The 25,184-nt window shown below is 51.1% G+C and overlaps 2 long non-coding RNA genes across 3 annotated transcripts in view; one reads left to right on the forward strand and one right to left on the reverse strand.

Annotated features, from left to right (window-relative positions):
- The window catches only part of LOC116232825 (uncharacterized), a 405,094-nt gene that overhangs the window by 264,660 nt on the left and 115,250 nt on the right, over positions 1 to 25,184 (reverse strand). The gene's annotated exons all lie outside the window — the stretch shown is intronic.
- Positions 2,311 to 4,552, forward strand: LOC149917263 (uncharacterized). The gene is made up of 3 exons (XR_016468033.1): positions 2,311 to 3,540; positions 3,826 to 4,082; positions 4,223 to 4,552. It is a non-coding gene; the product is annotated as an uncharacterized LOC149917263 (long non-coding RNA).

The following is a 25,184-nucleotide window of genomic DNA, read 5'->3' on the forward strand; positions in this document are numbered from 1 at the left end:
TAAAGTGCTTTAGGAAAGTTAGCAGACAAATATTTAGGAGAGACGTTTTTGCCCTCAGAAAAACAACACTTCACTCGCCCGAGGTTTTAGGTGATCTGAGTTGTTTTGGCCTTTTAAAAACCCTCTTTCTTACATTTAATAAATTTATCTCTGTAAAAGGAAATAACATTTCCATATTGATCCTGATGTTTACAAATTGATAATGAAAATTTTCTGTTAAAGGGGATCCATATGCTGAAAACTCATAGCCCAACACTATTACATAGTGTATTAAATAATAGAAGACTGTGTACCTAACTAGCTAACAGACAAAATCTGAATAGTGCCTAATACAACAAAATTCACTTTTCAGAATTTATGAGACTCATCATCATTTAATTAACAATATAAATATTAAAAAAATTCTAATAAAATTTTATAATTGTAATAAGATACTCTGCTATATGAATTATGGAGTATTAATTAACACCCAGTTGTGTTGAAACTGGGCATGAATGAATAGATCATAATTCACAACCTGTCACGTCCTAGTGCTGAAAAATAAAAATGCAGAAAAAATAAAATAGAATGATGTCTTGCAGAGGCAAATTAAAATCTCAAAAAAGTCAAAAATCTTAAAAAAGTTATTAACATAATTTATTGTTCTGATTTTTTTTAATAACAAGCTTCCCTCTACTAAATAAGGCTTGATCTTGTAGTCCTTACACATGGAAAATGTCAGCTTCAGCAGACAGTGATGTGATGGTGCTGACTTCAGGGATCTTGCCAGAAACACTTGTAGAGATGCTCAGATCTGCAGCAGCCAAGAATTTGGCTGATTAGCTTAAGAAGCAATTTCTCTAGTAAAAGGACACCAAAATGACAGCTCTCATCAAGTAATTAGACTGTGTGGCATGTTTTCATAAATTCAAATCATAAACTGATTTGTCAAAACTACCCTTTGATGAGTCTTACTTGAACCAGACTGATATTTATGATCAAAAAAGAGAACAAGAACAGAAACCTCAAAAGATTTTTATATTTTCTAACTGAAAAATGCTGATTTTTGATTTCAAGCTGATGTTCAATTTTAATTTGTGAACATTTTAAAATGTGTATACATTCAATAAAATACTTTCATTTGTTCTGTGAACCAGAATGTCAATTATTTGCTAGCTCTGGAAAGAAAATATAGTTTGGTCACTTGTATTTAAAGCACTCAGTATGTGAAATGTTTCCAGAGAATCTAACAGCATGAATTTTCAAGATACCTGAATTTGAATCAGAGTCAGTCTTGAAAATCATCCATCCATGTCTGGAATAGTTAATATTAAGCTCATCTAACTCAAAAGTAAAAATAGTGATCCAGCCAGTTTCGCTAAAATTCCTCTCAAAGGACTTCCTTTGTCCTGTGGGCAAGACACATTGTAGTAATGTAACAGCAGTGCAGTAATTAACAGCAATTTGAGCTTTATTCTGGTTCTCGCTGAGTGCAACAAAATTACAATCATTGTATCTCTGCTCCACATCTGCCTGTTATAAACTTTCTACACACAATAAGGGGGACACGGAATAATTTTTTGTTGGGCCAAATCCAGTCATGATGCAAAGACTGTGGCAAAACATACCACACACTTGGTTTCCCTGAGACATACTTCTTGCTGGAAAGCTCCATACTGCACTTCCTTTTCAGTGCACATTAGTTCTTCTTTTATTTCTCAGTAATCTCTTCCTCTTCTCAGAAATAATTGTCACGACTAACATTTATAGACAACTGTGTGGCTATTATGACTGTAAATCTGCATCCATCTCACTCCAGGCAAAATACTTAATGCAAGCTAGAAAACTCAGATATTGGATTACATTAATTCAGTGATAACCCAGTTGTTGCTCAAACTTATGTGAGGTAAAGAAAGAGAGAACAAGAAGACAGGATGCTATTTTTATTTCTCAACACCAGCTCTTTTATTATCAGAGTGACTGAACATCAAATGTGAAATCTTGGCCCTTAGAAAATTAGTGGGAATTTTGCCACTGACATCAATAGAGTCAGGATTTTACCCTGAGTGAGCACAGCTCCCATATGTGCTCCCATAATGAATGTTAGGAATTACTGTCTGGTAGCATATGGAGTCCATTTATGCATTATGAATAAGGTTATTATTTAAAATGGAAGATAAATGTTAAGTTAACTACTATATTCATGCTTGCCTTTCACATATCAAAAACAAAAGGTAGGAATAATATCATCCATTACATATATATATATTTTAATCTATATTAAGTAAAAATTTAAACCATTGGGAAAGGACAAGGGAAAGGTAACTAGCAATCTATCAAATTCTGTGCTGTTTTATAATGATATAAGCCAGGTTGACCGGGTTCTAGATTTTCTGCTGCTTGTCAGTTTAAATGGCTCATTAGCATCAATATAATGCCAGTTTTCTGTTTGTGAATTAACATTGCTATTTAAAGAAATATATTTGAAGGAATAAGAATGGAGAAAAAGCCAAAAAAGGGAATCTAATCCCTCATGGCTCTGTACTGCTTGACCTTTCCCACCAGAAAAATGATCCTGCCTCTTTGGAAATGTGGCTCAGTGCCACCCCCACACTACAGACCTGGTTTCAAACTGCCTTGGAGTTCTGCCACAGGGAACCTCTGGCTTATTATACAGGACAGATGCCAGACAAACTGGCTGAGATGTGGCTGGTTTTTATAGACTTCCAATTTGAAAGTTATGCTATACAAATGTGATTAGATCTGACTGGAATGTTATTTCTTATTTTCTTTTATTGAAGTTTAATTGTTTCCTTATTCCACTGTCATCTCGCCATTTGACTAACACTTGTGCATCACTAAGATGCAATACTCAGCCTAGCTTTGTCTTCATATACCACTGCTCTGTGGATCCGTTTTTGTTCCTCAAAGAAAGAGAGAGCTCTGAACCTTCTCCACTTCTTTCCTGAGCTGCGGACTCAAGATTGAGATGCAGTGCTCCAGATGGGGCCTGAAGAAGTTAGAGTAGTGAGGAACAAACACCACCCTCTCCCTGCTATCACTGTGCCTCACATCACCATATGTCTAGCCTAAGGTGGAGATGTGAGAAAGGAGAGGGGTTGAGATGTTCAAGCAGAGATAGCCAAAGTGCCATAAGGCAAAAACAGGTAAAGAACTGAATTGATTGTTTCTTCATTAGACAATTCTTGTCAAATAGATGGTGGAAGGCAGTACCCCAAACACAAAGAGCCACCAGTTATAGAAACCATGCCAGTGATGTCAGGAGGGGTGGAATAAGACGGTTGCCATGCAACAAGAATAAGAAGGTACCAAGGAAACAAAGAATGCTGTAGTGCTAGCCAGAGATCACTTGCAGAAGAGTAATCTAGTGAGCAAGTCCATGTTGGAGATGGCATGGGAAGGCAGCAGGGCATGCAGCTGCTTCCCTCATTCTTTATTCCCCTCTGCCTTCCAAGTGGACGTATAGATTAAGATGAAACAAGATGAGAAAAGACACATGAGCACAGCATTGCAAACTGGTGCCCAATTAATTCAAAACAGGTAAGTCAGACCAAAATAATTCATACTCAAGGTCCTGAAAAATTCTGCAAGCACCCCACCCTGACCCAGCATCTCCCAAGTATTTACACCTCCTCTAATAAGACATGGAGCCACAGCAGCTCTTGGCACCAGACCAACCAACGTAAAAAAAAACATGAACAGGGATTAGTGACAAAATCAGAAGTAGAAAGAAGGCTAAGAAGAAAACGAAAGAAAAAAGCAATGCTGGGGAAACCAGAGGAAAGCAGCAAAGAATGCGACTGCTTTTTCATTGCTTCCCATCAGTAACGGAGATGGTCATCCAGAACAGGATGGAAACAGACATAGAAAAACACTTGGCCTGAGCCATAAAACTAGTGGCCACACACTTCAAAAGAGATAAGTGAGCCCCAAACAATATCTCCCCTAAGTACTAGAGGACTCTGGTAACTCCACACATACCACCAGCTCATACACTAAGATAAAACCTACTTTCAGGTAAACTGGAAAAACAAAAGTCACGGGCACCAGACCTACCAATGGCACTGGCGAAGTCAAATAAGGTTGGTGACAATGGCAGCCCCAGGAGCGAGAAACCTCTCTGGCTAATGAGCAACCCAGCGAGCAGGGAAATGCAGGGGAGGTTAGGGAAAAGATGCTGAGCATGCGGCAGCTTCTATGTTGCTTCCCCTCTGCATTACAGATAAAAAACCAGGAAAAGCTGGAACCAGACCTGGAAGACTATACCTCAGCCTTGACAGCGCTGACCATGCTCTCCAAAAAAAGATAAGTCATCCGCAAACAAGTCCTCCTCTGAGTCCAACAGGACTCTGGGAGTTCCCTCGCTTGCCCCAGCACCTCCCCAGCCTTTCTACCTGAGCTAATGTCACTTGGACAAACAGCAGGTGCTGGCACCAGACCTGTGAGAAGCAGAGACCACGAGAGGACGGTGACACTGGCAGTCCCAGCAGAGAGAAGCCTGGCTGGCTGACGAGCAACCCAGTGAGCAGGGCCATGCAGGGGAGGGCAGGGAACAGCAGCTGGGCATGCGGCTGCTTCTTTGTTGCTTCCCGTCTTCCTTGCAGACAAACACCCAGGCAAAGATGGAACCAGACCTGGAAGACTATACCTCAGCCTTGACAGCGCTGACCATGCTCTTCAAAAAAAGATAAGTCATCCCCAAACAAGTCCTCCTCTGAGTCCAACAGGACTCTGGGAGTTCCCTAGCTTGCCCCAGCACCTCCCCAGCCTTTCTACCTGAGCTAATGTCACTTGGACACATAGCAGGTGCAGGCAACAGACCTGTGAGCAGCAGGGACCACGACAGGATGGTGACACTGGCAGTCCCAGCAGAGAGAAGCCTGGCTGGCTGACGAGCAACCCAGTGAGCAGGGCCATGCAGGGAAGGGAAGGGAACAACAGCAAAGGTTGCGGTTGCTTCCTTGTTATTTCCTCTCTACCTTGCAGGTGGATGTATAGACACAGTATGTATCAGTCCAATGGAAAAACCAGTTCTCAGCCCTACAAAATGGAGGACACAATTTTCAAAAAAAGATAAGTCATCCTCAGACAATTCCTCCTCTGAGTCCAACAGGACTCTGGGAGCTCCCATGCTTGCCCCAGCACCTCCCCAGCCTTTCTACCCAGGCTAATGTATCGTGGACACACAGCAGGTGCTGGCAGCAGACGGACGAGCTGCAGTGGCATGGAGAGGATGGGTTGGTGACACTGGCAGCCCCAACAGTGAAACCTGGCTGGCTGACGAGCAACCCAGTGAGCAGGGCCATGCAGGGGAGGGCAGGGAACAGCAGCTGGGTATGCGGCTGCTTCTTTGTTGCTTCCCGTCTTCCTTGCAGACAAACACCCAGGCAAAGCTGGAACCAGACCTGGAAGACTATACCTCAGCCTTGACAGCGCTGACCATGCTCTTCAAAAAAAGATAAGTCATCCCCAAACAAGTCCTCCTCTGAGTCCAACAGGACTCTGGGAGTTCCCTAGCTTGCCCCAGCACCTCCACAGCCTTTCTACCTGAGCTAATGTCACTTGGACACACAGAAGGTGCTGGCAGCAGACCTTTGAGCAGCAGGGACCACGACAGGATGGTGACACTGGCAGTCCCAGCAGAGAGAAAGCTGGCTGGCTGACGAGCTACCCAGTGAGCAGGGCCATGCAGGGAAGGGAAGGGAACAACAGCAAAGGTTGCGGTTGCTTCCTTGTTATTTCCTCTCTACCTTGCAGGTGGATGTATAGACACAGTAGGTGCCAGTCCAATGGAAAAACCAGTTCTCAGCCCTACAAAATGGAGGACACAATTTTCAAAAAAGATAAGTCATCCTCAGACAATTCCTCCTCTGAGTCCAACAGGACTCTGGGAGCTCCCTTGCTTACCCCAGCACCTCCCCAGCCTTTCTACACAAGCTAATGTATCGTGGACACACAGCAGGTGCTGGCAGCAGACGGACGAGCTGCAGTGGCCACGAGAGGATGGGTTGGTGACAAAGGCAGCCCCAACAGTGAAACCTGGCTGGCTGACGAGCAACCCAGTGAGCAGGGCCATGCAGGGATGGGAAGGGAACAAAAGCAAGGGTTGCGGTTGCTTCCTTGTTATTTCCTCTCTACCTTGCAGGTGGATGTATAGACACAGTAGGTACCAGTCCAATGGAAAAACCAGTTCTCAGCCCTACAAAATGGAGGACACAATTTTCAAAAAAAGATCAGTCATCCCCAAACAATTCCTCCTCTGAGTCCGACAGGACTCTGGGAGCTCCCTAGCTTGCCCCAGCACCTCCCCTGCCTTTCTACCTGAGCTAATGTCACTTGGACACACAGAAGGTGCTGGCACCAGACCTGTGAGCAGCAGGGACCACGACAGGATGGTGACACTGGCAGTCCCAGCAGAGAGAAAGCTGGCTGGCTGACGAGCAACCCAGTGAGCAGGGCCATGCAGGGAAGGGAAGGGAACAACAGCAAAGGTTGCGGTTGCTTCCTTGTTATTTCCTCTCTACCTTGCAGGTGGATGTATAGACACAGTAGGAGCCAGTCCAATGGAAAAACCAGTTCTCAGCCCTACAAAATGGAGGACACAATTTTCAAAAAAAGATAAGTCATCCTCAGACAATTCCTCCTCTGAGTCCGACAGGACTCTGGGAGCTCCCTAGCTTGCCCCAGCACCTCCCGAGCCTTTCTACCTGAGCTAATGTCACTTGGACACACAGAAGGTGCTGGCACCAGACCTGTGAGCAGCAGGGACCACGACAGGATGGTGACACTGGCAGTCCCAGCAGAGAGAAACCTGGCTGGTTGACGAGCAACCCAGTGAGCAGGGCCATGCAGGAGAGGGCAGGGAACAACAGCAAAGGTTGCGGTTGCTTCCTTGTTATTTCCTCTCTACCTTGCAGGTGGATGTGGATGTATAGACACAGTATGTATCAGTCCAATGGAAAAACCAGTTCTCAGCCCTACAAAATGGAGGACACAATTTTCAAAAAAAGATAAGTCATCCTCAGACAATTCCTCCTCTGAGTCCAACAGGACTCTGGGAGCTCCCATGCTTGCCCCAGCACCTCCCCAGCCTTTCTACCCAGGCTAATGTATCGTGGACACACAGCAGGTGCTGGCAGCAGACGGACGAGCTGCAGTGGCATGGAGCGGATGGGTTGGTGACACTGGCAGCCCCAACAGTGAAACCTGGCTGGCTGACGAGCAACCCAGTGAGCAGGGCCATGCAGGGGAGGGCAGGGAACAGCAGCTGGGTATGCGGCTGCTTCTTTGTTGCTTCCCGTCTTCCTTGCAGACAAACAGCCAGGCAAAGCTGGAACCAGACCTGGAAGACTATACCTCAGCCTTGACAGCGCTGACCATGCTCTTCAAAAAAAGATAAGTCATCCCCAAACAAGTCCTCCTCTGAGTCCAACAGGACTCTGGGAGTTCCCTAGCTTGCCCCAGCACCTCCCCAGCCTTTCTACCTGAGCTAATGTCACTTGGACACACAGAAGGTGCTGGCACCAGACCCGTGAGCAGCAGGGACCACGACAGGATGGTGACACTGGCAGTCCCAGCAGAGAGAAACCTGGCTGGCTGACGAGCAACCCAGTGAGCAGGGCCATGCAGGGAAGGGAAGGGAACAACAGCAAAGGTTGCGGTTGCTTCCTTGTTATTTCCTCTCTACCTTGCAGGTGGATGTGGATGTATAGACACAGTAGGTACCAGTCCAATGGAAAAACCAGTTCTCAGCCCTACAAAATGGAGGACACAATTTTCAAAAAAAGATAAGTCATCCCCAAACAATTCCTCCTCTGAGTCCAAAAGGACTGTGGGAGCTCCCTTGCTTGCTCCAGCACCTCCATAGCCTTTCTACACAAGCTAATGTATCGTGGACACACAGCAGGAGCTGGCAGCAGACAGACGAGCTGCAGTGGCATGGAGAGGATGGGTTGGTGACACTGGCAGCCCCAACAGTGAAACCTGGCTGGCTGACGAGCAACCCAGTGAGCAGGGCCATGCAGGGAAGGGAAGGGAACAACAGCAAAGGTTGCGGTTGCTTCCTTGTTATTTCCTCTCTACCTTGCAGGTGGATGTATAGACACAGTAGGTGCCAGTCCAATGGAAAAACCAGTTCTCAGCCCTACAAAATGGAGGACACAATTTTCAAAAAAAGATAAGTCATCCTCAGACAATTCCTCCTCTGAGTCCAACAGGACTCTGGGAGATCCCTTGCTCGCCCCAGCACCTCCACAGCCTTTCTACACAAGCTAATGTATCGTGGACACACAGCAGGTGCTGGCAGCAGACGGACGAGCTGCAGTGGCATGGAGAGGATGGATTGGTGACACTGGCAGCCCCAACAGTGAAACCTGGCTGGCTGACGAGCAACCCAGTGAGCAGGGCCATGCAGGGGAGGGCAGGGAACAGCAGCTGGGCATGCGGCTGCTTCTTTGTTGCTTCCCGTCTTCCTTGCAGACAAACACACAGGCAAAGCTGGAACCAGACCTGGAAGACTATACCTCAGCCTTGACAGCACTGACCATGCTCTTCAAAAAAAGATAAGTCATCCCCAAACAAGTCCTCCTCTGAGTCCAACAGGACTCTGGGAGTTCCCTAGCTTGCCCCAGCACCTCCAGAGCCTTTCTACCTGAGCTAATTTTACTTGGACACATAGCAGGTGCAGGCAACAGACCTGTGAGCAGCCGGGACCACGACAGGATGGTGACACTGGCAGTCCCAGCAGAGAGAAGCCTGGCTGGCTGACGAGCAACCCAGTGAGCAGGGCCATGCAGGGAAGGGAAGGGAACAACAGCAAAGGTTGCGGTTGCTTCCTTGTTATTTCCTCTCTACCTTGCAGGTGGATGTATAGACACAGTAGGTACAAGTCCAATGGAAAAACCAGTTCTCAGCCCTACAAAATGGAGGACACAATTTTCAAAAAAAGATAAGTCATCCTCAGACAATTCCTCCTCTGAGTCCAACAGGACTCTGGGAGCTCCCATGCTTGCCCCAGCACCTCCCCAGCCTTTCTACCCAGGGTAATGTATCGTGGACACACAGCAGGTGCTGGCAGCAGACGGACGAGCTGCAGTGGCCACGACAGGATGGTGTCACTGGCAGTCCCAGCAGAGAGAAACCTGGCTGGCTGACGAGCAACCCAGTGAGCAGGGCCATGCAGGGGAGGGCAGGGAACAGCAGCTGGGCATGCGGCTGCTTCTCTGTTGCTTCCCGTCTTCCTTGCAGACAAACACCCAGGCAAAGCTGGAACCAGACCTGGAAGACTATACCTCAGCCTTGACAGCGCTGACCATGCTCTTCAAAAAAAGATAAGTCATCCCCAAACAAGTCCTCCTCTGAGTCCAACAGGACTCTGGGAGTTCCCTAGCTTGCCCCAGCACCTCCCCAGCCTTTCTACCTGAGCTAATGTCACTTGGACACACAGAAGGTGCTGGCACCAGACCTGTGAGCTGCAGGGACCACGACAGGATGGTGACACTGGCAGTCCCAGCAGAGAGAAACCTGGCTGGCTGACGAGCAACCCAGTGAGCAGGGCCATGCAGGGGAGGGCAGGGAACAACAGCAAAGGTTGCGGTTGCTTCCTTGTTATTTCCTCTCTACCTTGCAGGTGGATGTGGATGTATAGGCACAGTAGGTACCAGTCCAATGGAAAAACCAGTTCTCAGCCCTACAAAATGGAGGACACAATTTTCAAAAAAAGATAAGTCATCCCCAAACAATTCCTCCTCTGAGTCCAACAGGACTCTGGGAGCTCCCTTGCTTACCCCAGCACCTCCACAGCCTTTCTACACAAGCTAATGTATCGTGGACACACAGCAGGTGCTGGCAGCAGACGGACGAGCTGCAGTGGCATGGAGAGGATGGGTTGATGACACTGGCAGCCCCAACAGTGAAACCTGGCTGGCTGACGAGCAACCCAGTGAGCAGGGCCATGCAGGTAAGGGAAGGGAACAACAGCAAAGGTTGCGGTTGCTTCCTTGTTATTTCCTCTCTACCTTGCAGGTGGATGTATAGACACAGTAGGTGCCAGTCCAATGGAAAAACCAGTTCTCAGCCCTACAAAATGGAGGACACAATTTTCAAAAAAGATAAGTCATCCCCAAACAATTCCTCCTCTGAGTCCAACAGGACTCTGGGAGCTCCCTAGCTTGCCCCAGCACCTCCCCTGCCTTTCTACCTGAGCTAATGTCACTTGGACACACATCAGGTGCTGGCAGCAGACGGACGAGCTGCAGTGGCATGGAGAGGATGGGTTGGTGACACTGGCAGCCCCAACAGTGAAACCTGGCTGGCTGACGAGCAACCCAGTGAGCAGGGCCATGCAGGGAAGGGAAGGGAACAACAGCAAAGGTTGCAGTTGCTTCCTTGTTATTTCCTCTCTACCTTGCAGGTGGATGTATAGACACAGTATGTATCAGTCCAATGGAAAAACCAGTTCTCAGCCCTACAAAAAGGAGGACACAATTTTCAAAAAAAGATAAGTCATCCTCAGACAATTCCTCCTCTGAGTCCAACAGGACTCTGGGAGCTCCCATGCTTGCCCCAGCACCTCCCCAGCCTTTCTACCCAGGCTAATGTATCGTGGACACACAGCAGGTGCTGGCAGCAGACGGACGAGCTGCAGTGGCATGTAGAGGATGGGTTGGTGACACTGGCAGCCCCAACAGTGAAACCTGGCTGGCTGACGAGCAACCCAGTGAGCAGGGCCATGCAGGGGAGGGCAGGGAACAGCAGCTGGGTATGCGGCTGCTTCTTTATTGCTTCCCGTCTTCCTTGCAGACAAACACCCAGGCAAAGCTGGAACCAGACCTGGAAGACTATACCTCAGCCTTGAAAGTGCTGACCATGCTCTTCAAAAAAAGATAAGTCATCCCCAAACAATTCCTCCTCTGAGTCCAACAGGACTCTGGGAGCTCCCATGCTTGCCCCAGCACCTCCCCAGCCTTTCTACCCAGGCTAATGTATCGTGGACACACAGCAGGTGCTGGCAGCAGACGGACGAGCTGCAGTGGCATGGAGAGGATGGGTTGGTGACACTGGCAGCCCCAACAGTGAAACCTGGCTGGCTGACGAGCAACCCAGTGAGCAGGGCCATGCAGGGGAGGGCAGGGAACAGCAGCTGGGTATGCGGCTGCTTCTTTGTTGCTTCCCGTCTTCCTTGCAGACAAACACCCAGGCAAAGCTGGAACCAGACCTGGAAGACTATAACTCAGCCTTGACAGCGCTGACCATGCTCTTCAAAAAAAGATAAGTCATCCCCAAACAAGTCCTCCTCTGAGTCCAACAGGACTCTGGGAGTTCCCTAGCTTGCCCCAGCACCTCCACAGCCTTTCTACCTGAGCTATTGTCACTTGGACACACATCAGGAGCTGGCAGCAGACGGACGAGCTGCAGTGGCATGGAGAGGATGGGTTGGTGACACTGGCAGCCCCAACAGTGAAACCTGGCTGGCTGACGAGCAGCCCAGTGAGCAGGGCCATGCAGGGAAGGGAAGGGAACAACAGCAAAGGTTGCGGTTGCTTCCTTGTTATTTCCTCTCTACCTTGCAGGTGGATGTGGATGTATAGACACAGTAGGTACCAGTCCAATGGAAAAACCAGTTCTCAGCCCTACAAAATGGAGGACACAATTTTCAAAAAAGATAAGTCATCCTCAGACAATTCCTCCTCTGAGTCCAACAGGACTCTGGGAGCTCCCTAGCTTGCCCCAGCACCTCCCCAGCCTTTCTACACAAGCTAATGTATCGTGGACACACAGCAGGTGCTGGCAGCAGACGGACGAGCTGCAGTGGCCACGAGAGGATGGGTTGGTGACAAAGGCAGCCCCAACAGTGAAACCTGGCTGGCTGACGAGCAACCCAGTGAGCAGGGCCATGCAGGGGAGGGCAGGGAACAGCAGCTGGGCATGCGGCTGCTTCTTTGTTGCTTCCCGTCTTCCTTGCAGACAAACACACAGGCAAAGCTGGAACCAGACCTGGAAGACTATAACTCAGCCTTGACAGCACTGACCATGCTCTTCAAAAAAAGATAAGTCATCCCCAAACAAGTCCTCCTCTGAGTCCAACAGGACTCTGGGAGTTCCCTAGCTTGCCCCAGCACCTCCAGAGCCTTTCTACCTGAGCTAATTTTACTTGGACACATAGCAGGTGCAGGCAACAGACCTGTGAGCAGCCGGGACCACGACAGGATGGTGACACTGGCAGTCCCAGCAGAGAGAAGCCTGGCTGGCTGACGAGCAACCCAGTGAGCAGGGCCATGCAGGGAAGGGAAGGGAACAACAGCAAAGGTTGCGGTTGCTTCCTTGTTATTTCCTCTCTACCTTGCAGGTGGATGTATAGACACAGTAGGTACAAGTCCAATGGAAAAACCAGTTCTCAGCCCTACAAAATGGAGGACACAATTTTCAAAAAAAGATAAGTCATCCTCAGACAATTCCTCCTCTGAGTCCAACAGGACTCTGGGAGCTCCCTTGCTCGCCCCAGCACCTCCCCAGCCTTTCTACCCAGGCTAATGTATCGTGGACACACAGCAGGTGCTGGCAGCAGACGGACGAGCTGCAGTGGCCACGAGAGGATGGGTTGGTGACACTGGCAGCCCCAACAGTGAAACCTGGCTGGCTGACGAGCAACCCAGTGAGCAGGGCCATGCAGGGGAGGGCAGGGAACAGCAGCTGGGTATGCGGCTGCTTCTTTGTTGCTTCACCTCTGCCTTGCAGACAAACACCCTGGCAAAGCTGGAACGAGATCTGGAAGACTATACCTCAGCCTTGACAGCGCTGACCATGCTCTTCATAAAAAGATAAGTCATCCCCAAACAAGTCCTCCTCTGAGTCCAACAGGACTCTGGGAGTTCCCTAGCTTGCCCCAGCACCTCCCCAGCCTTTCTACCTGAGCTAATGTCACTTGGACACACAGAAGGTGCTGGCACCAGACCTGTGAGCAGCAGGGACCACGACAGGATGGTGACAATGGCAGTCCCAGCAGAGAGAAACCTGGCTGGCTGATGAGCAACCCAGTGAGCAGGGCCATGCAGGGGAGGGCAGGGAACAGCAGCTGGGCATGCGGCTGCTTCTCTGTTGCTTCCCGTCTTCCTTGCAGACAAACACCCAGGCAAAGCTGGAACCAGACCTGGAAGACTATACCTCAGCCTTGACAGCGCTGACCATGCTCTTCAAAAAAAGATAAGTCATCCCCAAACAAGTCCTCCTCTGAGTCCAACAGGACTCTGGGAGTTCCCTAGCTTGCCCCAGCACCTCCCCAGCCTTTCTACCTGAGCTAATGTCACTTGGACACACAGAAGGTGCTGGCACCAGACCTGTGAGCAGCAGGGACCACGACAGGATGGTGACACTGGCAGTCCCAGCAGAGAGAAACCTGGCTGGCTGACGAGCAACCCAGTGAGCAGGGCCATGCAGGGGAGGGCAGGGAACAACAGCAAAGGTTGCGGTTGCTTCCTTGTTATTTCCTCTCTACCTTGCAGGTGGATGTGGATGTATAGACACAGTAGGTACCAGTCCAATGGAAAAACCAGTTCTCAGCCCTACAAAATGGAGGACACAATTTTCAAAAAAAGATAAGTCATCCCCAAACAATTCCTCCTCTGAGTCCAACAGGACTCTGGGAGCTCCCTTGCTTACCCCAGCACCTCCACAGCCTTTCTACACAAGCTAATGTATCGTGGACACACAGCAGGTGCTGGCAGCAGACGGACGAGCTGCAGTGGCATGGAGAGGATGGGTTGATGACACTGGCAGCCCCAACAGTGAAACCTGGCTGGCTGACGAGCAACCCAGTGAGCAGGGCCATGCAGGGAAGGGAAGGGAACAACAGCAAAGGTTGCGGTTGCTTCCTTGTTATTTCCTCTCTACCTTGCAGGTGGATGTATAGACACAGTAGGTACCAGTCCAATGGAAAAACCAGTTCTCAGACCTACAAAATGGAGGACACAATTTTCAAAAAAGATAAGTCATCCCCAAACAATTCCTCCTCCGAGTCCAACAGGACTCTGGGAGATCCCTAGCTTGCCCCAGCATCTCCCCTGCCTTTCTACCTGAGCTAATGTCACTTGGACACACATCAGGTGCTGGCAGCAGACGGACGAGCTGCAGTGGCATGGAGAGGATGGGTTGGTGACACTGGCAGCCCCAACAGTGAAACCTGGCTGGCTGACGAGCAACCCAGTGAGCAGGGCCATGCAGGGGAGGGCAGGGAACAGCAGCTGGGCATGCGGCTGCTTCTTTGTTGCTTCCCGTCTTCCTTGCAGACAAACACCCAGGCAAAGCTGGAACCAGACCTGGAAGACTAGACCTCAGCCTTGAAAGTGCTGACCATGCTCTTCAAAAAAAGATAAGTCATCCCCAAACAATTCCTCCTCTGAGTCCAACAGGACTCTGGGAGCTCCCTAGCTTGCCCCAGCACCTCCACAGCCTTTCTACCCAGGCTAATGTATCGTGGACACACAGCAGGTGCTGGCACAAGACGGACGAGCTGAAGTGGCCACGAGAGGATGGGTTGGTGACACTGGCAGCTCCAACAGTGAAACCTGGCTGGCTGACGAGCAACCCAGTGAGCAGGGCCATGCAGGGAAGGGAAGGGAACAACAGCAAAGGTTGCGGTTGCTTCCTTGTTATTTCCTCTCTACCTTGCAGGTGGATGTATAGACACAGTAGGTACCAGTCCAATGGAAAAAACAGTTCTCAGCCCTACAAAATGGAGGACACAATTTTCAAAAAAAGATAAGTCATCCCCAAACAATTCCTCCTCTGAGTCCGACAGGACTCTGGGAGCTCCCTAGCTTGCCCCAGCACCTCCCCTGCCTTTCTACCTGAGCTAATGTCACTTGGACACACAGAAGGTGCTGGCACCAGACCTGTGAGCAGCAGGGACCACGACAGGATGGTGACACTGGCAGTCCCAGCAGAGAGAAACCTGGCTGGTTGACGAGCAACCCAGTGAGCAGGGCCATGCAGGGGAGGGCAGAGAACAACAGAAAAGGTTGCGGTTGCTTCCTTGTTATTTCCTCTCTACCTTGCAGGTGGATGTATAGACACAGTAGGTACAAGTCCAATGGAAAAACCAGTTCTCAGCCCTACAAAATGGAGGACACAATTTTCAAAAAAAGATAAGTCATCCTCAGACAATTCCTCCTCTGAGTCCAACAGGACTGTGGGAGCTCCCTTGCTCGCCCCAGCACCTCCACAGCCTTTCTACACAAGCTAATGTATCGTGGACACACAGCAGGTGCTGGCAGCAGACGGATGAGCTGAAGTGGCATGGAGAGAATGGGTTGGTGACACTGGCAGCCCCAACAGTGAAACCTGGCTGGCTGACGAGCAACCCAGTGAGCAGGGCCATGCAGGGGAGGGCAGGGAACAGCAGCTGGGCATGCGGCTGCTTCTCTGTTGCTTCCCGTCTTCCTTGCAGACAAACACCCAGGCAAAGCTGGAACCAGACCTGGAAGACTATACCTCAGCCTTGACAGCGCTGACCATGCTCTTCAAAAAAAGATAAGTCATCCCCAAACAAGTCCTCCTCTGAGTCCAACAGGACTCTGGGAGTTCCCTAGCTTGCCCCAGCACCTCCCCAGCCTTTCTACCTGAGCTAATGTCACTTGGACACACAGAAGGTGCTGGCAACAGACCTGTGAGCAGCAGGGACCACGACAGGATGGTGACACTGGCAGTCCCAGCAGAGAGAAACCTGGCTGGCTGACGAGCAACCCAGTGAGCAGGGCCATGCAGGGGAGGGCAGGGAACAACAGCAAAGGTTGCGGTTGCTTCCTTGTTATTTCCTCTCTACCTTGCAGGTGGATGTGGATGTATAGGCACAGTAGGTACCAGTCCAATGGAAAAACCAGTTCTCAGCCCTACAAAATGGAGGACACAATTTTCAAAAAAAGATAAGTCATCCTCAGACAATTCCTCCTCTGAGTCCAACAGGACTGTGGGAGCTCCCTTGCTTACCCCAGCACCTCCAAAGCCTTTCTACACAAGCTAATGTATCGTGGACACACAGCAGGTGCTGGCAGCAGACGGACGAGCTGCAGTGGCATGGAGAGGATGGGTTGGTGACACTGGCAGCCCCAACAGTGAAACCTGGCTGGCTGACGAGCAACCCAGTGAGCAGGGCCATGCAGGGAAGGGAAGGGAACAACAGCAAAGGTTGCGGTTGCTTCCTTGTTATTTCCTCTCTACCTTGCAGGTGGATGTATAGACACAGTAGGTACCAGTCCAATGGAAAAACCAGTTCTCAGCCCTACAAAATGGAGGACACAATTTTCAAAAAAGATAAGTCATCCTCAGACAATTCCTCCTCTGAGTCCAACAGGACTCTGGGAGCTCCCTAGCTTGCCCCAGCACCTCCCCAGCCTTTCTACACAAGCTAATGTATCGTGGACACACAGCAGGTGCTGGCAGCAGACGGACGAGCTGCAGTGGCCACGAGAGGATGGGTTGGTGACAAAGGCAGCCCCAACAGTGAAACCTGGCTGGCTGACGAGCAACCCAGTGAGCAGGGCCATGCAGGGATGGGAAGGGAACAAAAGCAAGGGTTGCGGTTGCTTCCTTGTTATTTCCTCTCTACCTTGCAGGTGGATGTATAGACACAGTAGGTACCAGTCCAATGGAAAAACCAGTTCTCAGCCCTACAAAATGGAGGACACAATTTTCAAAAAAAGATCAGTCATCCCCAAACAATTCCTCCTCTGAGTCCGACAGGACTCTGGGAGCTCCCTAGCTTGCCCCAGCACCTCCCCTGCCTTTCTACCTGAGCTAATGTCACTTGGACACACAGAAGGTGCTGGCACCAGACCTGTGAGCAGCAGGGACCACGACAGGATGGTGACACTGGCAGTCCCAGCAGAGAGAAAGCTGGCTGGCTGACGAGCAACCCAGTGAGCAGGGCCATGCAGGGAAGGGAAGGGAACAACAGCAAAGGTTGCGGTTGCTTCCTTGTTATTTCCTCTCTACCTTGCAGGTGGATGTATAGACACAGTAGGAGCCAGTCCAATGGAAAAACCAGTTCTCAGCCCTACAAAATGGAGGACACAATTTTCAAAAAAAGATAAGTCATCCTCAGACAATTCCTCCTCTGAGTCCGACAGGACTCTGGGAGCTCCCTAGCTTGCCCCAGCACCTCCCGAGCCTTTCTACCTGAGCTAATGTCACTTGGACACACAGAAGGTGCTGGCACCAGACCTGTGAGCAGCAGGGACCACGACAGGATGGTGACACTGGCAGTCCCAGCAGAGAGAAAGCTGGCTGGCTGACGAGCAACCCAGTGAGCAGGGCCATGCAGGGAAGGGAAGGGAACAACAGCAAAGGTTGCGGTTGCTTCCTTGTTATTTCCTCTCTACCTTGCAGGTGGATGTATAGACACAGTAGGAGCCAGTCCAATGGAAAAACCAGTTCTCAGCCCTACAAAATGGAGGACACAATTTTCAAAAAAAGATAAGTCATCCTCAGACAATTCCTCCTCTGAGTCCAACAGGACTCTGGGAGCTCCCTAGCTTGCCCCAGCACCTCCCCAGCCTTTCTACACAAGCTAATGTATCGTGGACACACAGCAGGTGCTGGCAGCAGACGGACGAGCTGCAGTGGCATGGAGCGGATGGGTTGGTGACACTGGCAGCCCCAACAGTGAAACCTGGCTGGCTGACGAGCAACCCAGTGAGCAGGGCCATGCAGGGGAGGGCAGGGAACAGCAGCTGGGTATGCGGCTGCTTCTTTGTTGCTTCCCGTCTTCCTTGCAGACAAACAGCCAGGCAAAGCTGGAACCAGACCTGGAAGACTATACCTCAGCCTTGACAGCGCTGACCATGCTCTTCAAAAAAAGATAAGTCATCCCCAAACAAGTCCTCCTCTGAGTCCAACAGGACTCTGGGAGTTCCCTAGCTTGCCCCAGCACCTCCCCAGCCTTTCTACCTGAGCTAATGTCACTTGGACACACAGAAGGTGCTGGCACCAGACCCGTGAGCAGCAGGGACCACGACAGGATGGTGACACTGGCAGTCCCAGCAGAGAGAAACCTGGCTGGCTGACGAGCAACCCAGTGAGCAGGGCCATGCAGGGAAGGGAAGGGAACAACAGCAAAGGTTGCGGTTGCTTCCTTGTTATTTCCTCTCTACCTTGCAGGTGGATGTGGATGTATAGACACAGTAGGTACCAGTCCAATGGAAAAACCAGTTCTCAGCCCTACAAAATGGAGGACACAATTTTCAAAAAAAGATAAGTCATCCCCAAACAATTCCTCCTCTGAGTCCAAAAGGACTGTGGGAGCTCCCTTGCTTGCTCCAGCACCTCCATAGCCTTTCTACACAAGCTAATGTATCGTGGACACACAGCAGGAGCTGGCAGCAGACAGACGAGCTGCAGTGGCATGGAGAGGATGGGTTGGTGACACTGGCAGCCCCAACAGTGAAACCTGGCTGGCTGACGAGCAACCCAGTGAGCAGGGCCATGCAGGGAAGGGAAGGGAACAACAGCAAAGGTTGCGGTTGCTTCCTTGTTATTTCCTCTCTACCTTGCAGGTGGATGTATAGACACAGTAGGTGCCAGTCCAATGGAAAAACCAGTTCTCAGCCCTACAAAATGGAGGACACAATTTTCAAAAAAAGATAAGTCATCCTCAGACAATTCCTCCTCTGAGTCCAACAGGACTCTGGGAGATCCCTTGCTCGCCCCAGCACCTCCACAGCCTTTCTACACAAGCTAATGTATCGTGGACACACAGCAGGTGCTGGCAGCAGACGGACGAGCTGCAGTGGCATGGAGAGGATGGATTGGTGACACTGGCAGCCCCAACAGTGAAACCTGGCTGGCTGACGAGCAACCCAGTGAGCAGGGCCATGCAGGGGAGGGCAGGGAACAGCAGCTGGGCATGCGGCTGCTTCTTTGTTGCTTCCCGTCTTCCTTGCAGACAAACACCCAGGCAAAGCTGGAACCAGACCTGGAAGACTATACCTCAGCCTTGACAGCACTGACCATGCTCTTCAAAAAAAGATAAGTCATCCCCAAACAAGTCCTCCTCTGAGTCCAACAGGACTCTGGGAGTTCCCTAGCTTGCCCCAGCACCTCCCCAGCCTTTCTACCTGAGCTAATGTCACTTGGACACACAGAAGGTGCTGGCACCAGACCTGTGAGCTGCAGGGACCACGACAGGATGGTGACACTGGCAGTCCCAGCAGAGAGAAACCTGGCTGGCTGACGAGCAACCCAGTGAGCAGGGCTATGCAGGGGAGGGCAGGGAACAACAGCAAAGGTTGCGGTTGCTTCCTTGTTATTTCCTCTCTACCTTGCAGGTGGATGTGGATGTATAGGCACAGTAGGTACCAGTCCAATGGAAAAACCAGTTCTCAGCCCTACAAAATGGAGGACACAATTTTCAAAAAAAGATAAGTCATCCCCAAACAATTCCTCCTCTGAGTCCAACAGGACTCTGGGAGCACCCTTGCTTACCCCAGCACCTCCACAGCCTTTCTACACAAGCTAATGTATCGTGGACACACAGCAGGTGCTGGCAGCAGACGGACGAGCTGCAGTGGCATGGAGAGGATGGGTTGATGACACTGGCAGCCCCAACAGTGAAACCTGGCTGGCTGACGAGCAACCCAGTGAGCAGGGCCATGCAGGAGAGGGAAGGGAACAACAGCAAAGGTTGCGGTTGCTTCCTTGTTATTTCCTCTCTACCTTGCAGGTGGATGTATAGACACAGTAGGTACCAGTCCAATGGAAAAACCAGTTCTCAGCCCTACAAAATGGAGGACACAATTTTCAAAAAAGATAAGTCATCCCCAAACAATTCCTCCTCCGAGTCCAACAGGACTCTGGGAGATCCCTAGCTTGCCCCAGCATCTCCCCTGCCTTTCTACCTGAGCTAATGTCACTTGGACACACATCAGGTGCTGGCAGCAGACGGACGAGCTGCAGTGGCATGGAGAGGATGGGTTGGTGACACTGGCAGCCCCAACAGTGAAACCTGGCTGGCTGACGAGCAACCCAGTGAGCAGGGCCATGCAGGGAAGGGAAGGGAACAACAGCAAAGGTTGCGGTTGCTTCCTTGTTATTTCCTCTCTACCTTGCAGGTGGATGTATAGACACAGTAGGTACCAGTCCAATGGAAAAAACAGTTCTCAGCCCTACAAAATGGAGGACACAATTTTCAAAAAAAGATAAGTCATCCTCAGACAATTCCTCCTCTGAGTCCAACAGGACTCTGGGAGCTCCCTTGCTCGCCCCAGCACCTCCCCAGCCTTTCTAACCAGGCTAATGTATCGTGGACACACAGCAGGTGCTGGCAGCAGACGGACGAGCTGCAGTGGCCACGAGAGGATGGGTTGGTGACACTGGCAGCCCCAACAGTGAAACCTGGCTGGCTGACGAGCAACCCAGTGAGCAGGGCCATGCAGGGGAGGGCAGGGAACAGCAGCTGGGTATGCGGCTGCTTCTTTGTTGCTTCACCTCTGCCTTGCAGACAAACACCCTGGCAAAGCTGGAACGAGATCTGGAAGACTATACCTCAGCCTTGACAGCGCTGACCATGCTCTTCATAAAAAGATAAGTCATCCCCAAACAAGTCCTCCTCTGAGTCCAACAGGACTCTGGGAGTTCCCTAGCTTGCCCCAGCACCTCCACAGCCTTTCTACCTGAGCTAATGTCACTTGGACACACAGAAGGTGCTGGCACCAGACCTGTGAGCAGCAGGGACCACGACAGGATGGTGACACTGGCAGTCCCAGCAGAGAGAAACCTGGCTGGCTGACGAGCAACCCAGTGAGCAGGGCCATGCAGGGGAGGGCAGGGAACAGCAGCTGGGTATGCGGCTGCTTCTTTGTTGCTTCCCGTCTTCCTTGCAGACAAACACCCAGGCAAAGCTGGAACCAGACGTGGAAGACTATAACTCAGCCTTGACAGCGCTGACCATGCTCTTCAAAAAAAGATAAGTCATCCCCAAACAAGTCCTCCTCTGAGTCCAACAGGACTCTGGGAGTTCCCTAGCTTGCCCCAGCACCTCCCCAGCCTTTCTACCTGAGCTAATGTCACTTGGACAAACAGAAGGTGCTGGCACCAGACCTGTGAGCAGCAGGGACCACGACAGGATGGTGACACTGGCATTCCCAGCAGAGAGAAGCCTGGCTAGCTGACGAGCAACCCAGTGAGCAGGGCCATGCAGGTAAGGGAAGGGAACAACAGCAAAGGTTGCGGTTGCTTCCTTGTTATTTCCTCTCTACCTTGCTGGTGGATGTATAGACACAGTAGGTGCCAGTCCAATGGAAAAACCAGTTCTCAGCCCTACAAAATGGAGGACACAATTTTCAAAAAAGATAAGTCATCCCCAAACAATTCCTCCTCTGAGTCCAACAGGACTCTGGGAGCTCCCTAGCTTGCCCCAGCACCTCCCCTGCCTTTCTACCTGAGCTAATGTCACTTGGACACACATCAGGTGCTGGCAGCAGACGGACGAGCTGCAGTGGCATGGAGAGGATGGGTTGGTGACACTGGCAGCCCCAACAGTGAAACCTGGCTGGCTGACGAGCAACCCAGTGAGCAGGGCCATGCAGGGGAGGGCAGGGAACAGCAGCTGGGTATGCGGCTGCTTCTTTATTGCTTCCCGTCTTCCTTGCAGACAAACACCCAGGCAAAGCTGGAACCAGACCTGGAAGACTATACCTCAGCCTTGAAAGTGCTGACCATGCTCTTCAAAAAAAGATAAGTCATCCCCAAACAATTCCTCCTCTGAGTCCAACAGGACTCTGGGAGCTCCCTTGCTCGCCCCAGCACCTCCCCAGCCTTTCTACCCAGGCTAATGTATCGTGGACACACAGCAGGTGCTGGCAGCAGACGGACGAGCTGCAGTGGCATGGAGAGGATGGGTTGGTGACACTGGCAGCCCCAACAGTGAAACCTGGCTGGCTGACGAGCAACCCAGTGAGCAGGGCCATGCAGGGGAGGGCAGGGAACAGCAGCTGGGTATGCGGCTGCTTCTTTGTTGCTTCCCGTCTTCCTTGCAGACAAACACCCAGGCAAAGCTGGAACCAGACCTGGAAGACTATAACTCAGCCTTGACAGCGCTGACCATGCTCTTCAAAAAAAGATAAGTCATCCCCAAACAAGTCCTCCTCTGAGTCCAACAGGACTCTGGGAGTTCCCTAGCTTGCCCCAGCACCTCCACAGCCTTTCTACCTGAGCTATTGTCACTTGGACACACATCAGGAGCTGGCAGCAGACGGACGACCTGCAGTGGCCACGAGAGGATGGGTTGGTGACAAAGGCAGCCCCAACAGTGAAACCTGGCTGGCTGACGAGCAACCCAGTGGGCAGGGCCATGCAGGGATGGGAAGGGAACAACAGCAAGGGTTGCGGTTGCTTCCTTGTTATTTCCTCTCTACCTTGCAGGTGGATGTATAGACACAGTAGGTACCAGTCCAATGGAAAAACCAGTTCTCAGCCCTACAAAATGGAGGACACAAATTTCAAAAAAAGATCAGTCATCCCCAAACAATTCCTCCTCTGAGTCCGACAGGACTCTGGGAGCTCCCTAGCTTGCCCCAGCACCTCCCCTGCCTTTCTACCTGAGCTAATGTCACTTGGACACACAGAAGGTGCTGGCACCAGACCTGTGAGCAGCAGGGACCACGACAGGATGGTGACACTGGCAGTCCCAGCAGAGAGAAAGCTGGCTGGCTGACGAGCAACCCAGTGAGCAGGGCCATGCAGGGAAGGGAAGGGAACAACAGCAAAGGTTGCGGTTGCTTCCTTGTTATTTCCTCTCTACCTTGCAGGTGGATGTATAGACACAGTAGGTACCAGTCCAATGGAAAAACCAGTTCTCAGCCCTACAAAATGGAGGACACAATTTTCAAAAAAAGATAAGTCATCCTCAGACAATTCCTCCTCTGAGTCCGACAGGACTCTGGGAGCTCCCTAGCTTGCCCCAGCACCTCCCGAGCCTTTCTACCTGAGCTAATGTCACTTGGACACACAGAAGGTGCTGGCACCAGACCTGTGAGCAGCAGGGACCACGACAGGATGGTGACACTGGCAGTCCCAGCAGAGAGAAACCTGGCTGGTTGACGAGCAACCCAGTGAGCAGGGCCATGCAGGAGAGGGCAGGGAACAACAGCAAAGGTTGCGGTTGCTTCCTTGTTATTTCCTCTCTACCTTGCAGGTGGATGTGGATGTATAGACACAGTATGTATCAGTCCAATGGAAAAACCAGTTCTCAGCCCTACAAAATGGAGGACACAATTTTCAAAAAAAGATAAGTCATCCTCAGACAATTCCTCCTCTGAGTCCAACAGGACTCTGGGAGCTCCCATGCTTGCCCCAGCACCTCCCCAGCCTTTCTACCCAGGCTAATGTATCGTGGACACACAGCAGGTGCTGGCAGCAGACGGACGAGCTGCAGTGGCATGGAGCGGATGGGTTGGTGATACTGGCAGCCCCAACAGTGAAACCTGGCTGGCTGACGAGCAACCCAGTGAGCAGGGCCATGCAGGGGAGGGCAGGGAACAGCAGCTGGGTATGCGGCTGCTTCTTTGTTGCTTCCCGTCTTCCTTGCAGACAAACAGCCAGGCAAAGCTGGAACCAGACCTGGAAGACTATACCTCAGCCTTGACAGCGCTGACCATGCTCTTCAAAAAAAGATAAGTCATCCCCAAACAAGTCCTCCTCTGAGTCCAACAGGACTCTGGGAGTTCCCTAGCTTGCCCCAGCACCTCCCCAGCCTTTCTACCTGAGCTAATGTCACTTGGACACACAGAAGGTGCTGGCAGCAGACGGACGAGCTGCAGTGGCATGGAGAGGATGGGTTGGTGACACTGGCAGCCCCAACAGTGAAACCTGGCTGGCTGACGAGCAACCCAGTGAGCAGGGCCATGCAGGGAAGGGAAGGGAACAACAGCAAAGGTTGCGGTTGCTTCCTTGTTATTTCCTCTCTACCTTGCAGGTGGATGTATAGACACAGTAGGTGCCAGTCCAATGGAAAAACCAGTTCTCAGCCCTACAAAATGGAGGACACAATTTTCAAAAAAAGATAAGTCATCCTCAGACAATTCCTCCTCTGAGTCCAACAGGACTCTGGGAGATCCCTTGCTCGCCCCAGCACCTCCACAGCCTTTCTACACAAGCTAATGTATCGTGGACACACAGCAGGTGCTGGCAGCAGACGGACGAGCTGCAGTGGCATGGAGAGGATGGATTGGTGACACTGGCAGCCCCAACAGTGAAACCTGGCTGGCTGACGAGCAACCCAGTGAGCAGGGCCATGCAGGGGAGGGCAGGGAACAGCAGCTGGGCATGCGGCTGCTTCTTTGTTGCTTCCCGTCTTCCTTGCAGACAAACACACAGGCAAAGCTGGAACCAGACCTGGAAGACTATAACTCAGCCTTGACAGCACTGACCATGCTCTTCAAAAAAAGATAAGTCATCCCCAAACAAGTCCTCCTCTGAGTCCAACAGGACTCTGGGAGTTCCCTAGCTTGCCCCAGCACCTCCAGAGCCTTTCTACCTGAGCTAATTTTACTTGGACACATAGCAGGTGCAGGCAACAGACCTGTGAGCAGCCGGGACCACGACAGGATGGTGACACTGGCAGTCCCAGCAGAGAGAAGCCTGGCTGGCTGACGAGCAACCCAGTGAGCAGGGCCATGCAGGGAAGGGAAGGGAACAACAGCAAAGGTTGCGGTTGCTTCCTTGTTATTTCCTCTCTACCTTGCAGGTGGATGTATAGACACAGTAGGTACAAGTCCAATGGAAAAACCAGTTCTCAGCCCTACAAAATGGAGGACACAATTTTCAAAAAAAGATAAGTCATCCTCAGACAATTCCTCCTCTGAGTCCAACAGGACTCTGGGAGCTCCCTTGCTCGCCCCAGCACCTCCCCAGCCTTTCTACCCAGGCTAATGTATCGTGGACACACAGCAGGTGCTGGCAGCAGACGGACGAGCTGCAGTGGCCACGAGAGGATGGGTTGGTGACACTGGCAGCCCCAACAGTGAAACCTGGCTGGCTGACGAGCAACCCAGTGAGCAGGGCCATGCAGGGGAGGGCAGGGAACAGCAGCTGGGTATGCGGCTGCTTCTTTGTTGCTTCACCTCTGCCTTGCAGACAAACACCCTGGCAAAGCTGGAACCAGATCTGGAAGACTATACCTCAGCCTTGACAGCGCT

This window comes from Phasianus colchicus, chromosome 7 (assembly GCF_987193195.1).
Source record: "Phasianus colchicus chromosome 7, bPhaCol1.hap1.1, whole genome shotgun sequence".
Lineage (NCBI taxonomy): Eukaryota > Metazoa > Chordata > Aves > Galliformes > Phasianidae > Phasianus > Phasianus colchicus.